Below are 4,636 nucleotides of genomic sequence, written 5' to 3'. Positions count from 1 at the left end.
AAAATAATGATCTAGCTTTAAAATAATAAGCAATTCTGCCAATAAGTAAAATAGAGTAGTTATTCAACATAATGCTCAATGAGATTATGTCCAATGAAGCAAATATGAACTTTGGAGATAACAGCTAATGTTGTCAATGTAAGACATCTAAAAACATACATATATAATGTACACATACAGTCAAGGTTAGGAAAGGCATGCTTGCCTTCACAGTCAAACTATAACACCTTACTCAGGGACTGTTTTGTGTTGGGCTATTTCCCAGGCATAAAATTGTCAGAACTCAGCTGTAGTTTCCAGGGCTGTAGAAACACTAAGAATGAACCAAAGGAAGAGCACTGGTTACTAGGCTAGGTCAAGGATGAGCACAAGCAAAACTGCCCAGTCTGCTACTATTTACAAAGGAATTCTACTTAAAGAATAGATACTTTTTATTACTGAACAACATGTCAAATAGTAGGACAGAGATCAAGCTATATATCAGCTCTTGAAACAAAATCTTCAATTGGAAATGGAAAAGTTTGCTTTCCAAAGCTTCCTCTCGGCTTTATTTCTATTCATCTGCTAGATATAATGACTGAGTGCATTCCTGAATCTGGTTTGTTCTGTTTCCAAACACATGAGAAAGTTGTGTCCAGAGTTATCAGATGATTGCTGGCATGTAGGAAGAAATCTAGCTTAGGGCTGGTACACAAAACAATCCCAGGTTATTCTAGACTATACTAGAGCTAGAGTTCTCAAAGTTCTTGGTCTTGGGAACTTTTTATACTCCTAAACATTATAGAAGCCTCAAAAGAGCTGTTTTATATATGTTAATCTATCAATAGTTACCAAATTAAAACTGAAAACTGTTTAAAATATTCATGAATACTTTACATTCATTAAAATTGTCATTTAAAATAATAATCCATTAAAGTAAGCACATAGATATTTCCTGAAAAATAACTATATTTTTCAAAGCAAAGTTAATAGTGAGAAAGAACAGTATTATCTAAAGTTTTACAAATTTATTTAGTGCCTGGCCTAATTAATATAGGTAAATTCTAGAATCTGCTTCTACATTCAATCTGTTGGCCACACAGATGGTCACACATCATGTGACCTCTGGAAAACTTCACTGTGGTAAAGATAAAGGAGAGGGGTGGGAGAAAGAGAAACAAGGCAGCTAGAGTTTTTGTATGTATTATTATCCAGATAATTTTTTACCTCTAGGACCCTCTGATAGGATCTGAACAACCTCCAGGGAACACTAGGAAACACTGTGAAAACCACTGCCCTAAACTAGTTACAGCAATGGCTTTCAACACATTTTCCACTGAAACATGTATAATTTTCTCAAGCACATTTTCATGGATATCTTTAGAATTAATCAAACAGAATATTTTGATCACTAAACTAACAATATCAAACATTTTTATATGTTGGGGGGATAGTATGGGGAAGAAGGAGTGCCTGAGATATGTGGTATTTATGAACACATTTTATATGCTTGTGGGAAAGAGTTATGAATAGTGAGCAGATCCTGGCAGTCTGTTGCCACTCCTTTCTCTCTGATTCAATGAAGCAAAATAGAATGCCAATGATAGTAACATTATTACAGAAATATCTTGAATCTGTTGGACTCTGATTTAATCTCTTTCAGTAAACCATTTGAAAGAGATGTTAGGTTGTAGCAGAGGAGGTCAGGAGTCCGATTCTGAATGTGTTTTGAAGAAAGAGCCAACAGATTATTTGCAGAATGGATATGGGGCATAAGAGAAGGAGAGAAATTAAAGATAGGTTTTGATCTCAGACGGCCTCAGCCTGCAATGACTTGAAGAGGGGCTTGGGTTCCCAAGTAGAGAGATAGAGGCTGAGTCGTGGCGGTGAGAGCAGCAAATCCTAACAACTGGACCAGTGGTCAATGACAAGGGCCCTAGCTTTTTGGCTTTGCAGAAAAGAATTCCCACAAAGATGGAATGTAGTGATGCAAGTATTTATTGGGAGGAAAAAGAGTATAGCACGTGTGGATAGACCCATGGGCAGACTCAGAGTTTCTGAGTCGAACCCTCATGGCAGTCTGAATTACTTTTATGGGTCATTTCTTCTGATTTTCCTTTGGTTGGTCATTTTGATTTGCCTGGTTCAGAGTCCATATCTGGTATATCTCAGGCTCCTCCCTTGTGTGCACTCGAATCTCTTCACTAAAAAGGATTCTACTAAAGAGGCCTCTGGGTATAGCATCTCTTCGCATCACAGCCCTTTGACCTTCAAGGAACCTTTCTGCCTGTGGTCAAGGAGGTCTCCTGACCTAAAGAATAAGCATTATTAATATGGGGTCTGGGCAGGCCCCAGCCTCCTCTCTCAGTTGTCCTGCTATTCTCATCTTGGCCAAAGTAATGTCTCAGGAAATCAACTCTGAATATTCATTAGCCGGACTGATGCTGAAGCTAAAGCTCCAATATTTTGGCCACCTGATGGGAAGAGCTGACTCACTGGAAAAGACCCTGATGCTGGGAAGGATGAAGGCAGGATAAGGGGACAACAGAGGATGAGATGGATGACATCACCAACTCAATGGACGTGACCTTGAGCAAGCTCCTGGAAACAGGTGAAGGACAGGGAAGCATGCCATGCTGCAGTCCATGGGATCACAAAGAGTCGGACATGACTGAGGGACTGAACAACAACAAAATTCTCCTCTTGGAGTTTCAACCACAGGGAATGAATCACCAATCACTTTACCTTAGGCGGGGCCCTGGGGCAGCTACATCCTGCCTCAGTTTGAACAAGGAATTTCAGTTCAGTTCAGTCGCTCAGTCGTGTCCAACTTTTTGCGACCCCATGAATCGCAGAATTCCAGGCCTCCCTGTCCATCACCAAATCCCGGAGTTCACTCAAACTCATGTCCATCGAGTCGGTGATGCCATCCAGCCATCTCATTCTCGGTCGTCCACTTCTCCTCCTGCCCCCAATCCCTCCCAGCATCAGAGTCTTTTCCAGTGTCAACTCTTCCCATGAGGTGGCCAAAGTATTGGAGTTTCAGCTTTAGCATCAGTCTTTCCAATGAACACCCAGGAGTGATCTCCTTTAGAATGGACTGGTTGGATCTCCTTGCAGTCCAAGGAACTCTCAAGAGTCTTCTCCAATACCACAGTTCAAAGTATCAATTCTTTGGTGCTCAGCTTTCTTCACAGTCCAACTCTCACATCCATACATGACCACTGGAAAAACCGTAGTCTTGACTAGATGGACTTTGTTGGCAAAGTAATGTCTCTGCTTTTTAATATGCTATCTAGGTTGGTCATAACTTTCCTTCCAAGGAGTAAGTGTCTTAATTTCATGGCTGCACTCAGCATCCGCAGTGATTTTGGAGCCCAAAAAAATAAAGTCTGACACTGTTTCCACTGTTTCTCCATCTATCTCCCATGAAGTGATAGGACCAGATGCCATGATCTTAGTTTTCTGAATGTTGAGCTTCAAGCCATTCACTGAAATGACTAACACTACGAGTGCAGCTGAGACAGAGTTTGAAGCCCATAACGGCATTTTAGTGAGATTCCTGTAGACTAATTCCATTTCTCCGTGCAGACGGATAGATCAGCAGACAGATAAACAGAATAAAATAAAATGCACTTATTTCTCTACATATAAGAAATGAAAATTTTCCAACCTTTACTAAACAGTTAATGAGAGTTGGAAATTTAACAGCACTGCAAGTAAGAAGATACTGGCAAAGAATGTTGAAATATATACTGCTCTTTTAAAGGTAAGAAACCATGCTCTTCCACCTTCATTTTACTAAGAATTAAGAAAGTACATCAGTTCCAAAAGACAACGTACAGGCTCAAATGAAATGGAGGATACAGCCAGGAGTTTGATGTTTAAAACCACACACGTCCAACATTAAGCCATTTCTTTAGTTTTTAGATTTGAATACTGATTAATCTCTTTTTCCAGCTTCTGCGTTTCTCTGGTGGCTCAGACGGTAAAGAATCCCCCTGCAATAAGGGACACCTGGGTCGGATCCTTGGGTTTGGAAGATTCCGTGGAAGAACTCGCAACCCACTCCAGTATTCTTGCCTGGAGAAGTCCAAGGACAGAGGAGCCTGGCGGGCTACAGTCCATTGGGTCGCAAAGAATCAGACACGACTGAGCGACTTTCACACATGTGAGCCAGTCTAAGAAAAATGGGCCCAAAAGGAAAGTAATTCTTTTTTCGCGGAATAAATTGCTCAAGGGTTCAAAAGAGGTATAAACTGGGCTTTTTTTGAACGAGAACGCGCAGTGTTGCCACAACTCTTCAACCTCAAATCCAGCTAGGGGCCCAAGGGGTTCTCCTGGGTACGGAAGCTGGGTTTCTGAGTAGCACCACCTGCTGGCCCTACACGCGTCTTACTTCCTCGGCCCCTAATCTCTCTCTCTGGTGGACTTGCAGTCTTTCAGAATGGAACCTAATTACAATCACAGCAAAATATAAAGCAGTTAGAAAAACCCAAGCCGCGAAACTGCAGGTCCCCAAAGATCCGAGAAGACGAGCCGCGCGGGCTTCAGGGACGGGGCCTGGGGGAAAAGGCGGGGGCGGGGCCGGCGCGAGCTCCTGCGGCGCGGCGCTGCTTCCGCCTCTCGCGGCCCCGCCCCCGCGACGCGACGCGAC

The sequence above is a fragment of the Moschus berezovskii genome, chromosome 10, assembly GCF_049115385.1.
Source record: "Moschus berezovskii isolate FMDL1 chromosome 10, NW_MosBer_1.0, whole genome shotgun sequence".
Lineage (NCBI taxonomy): Eukaryota > Metazoa > Chordata > Mammalia > Artiodactyla > Moschidae > Moschus > Moschus berezovskii.
Note: the sequence above shows the minus strand (reverse complement) of the source record.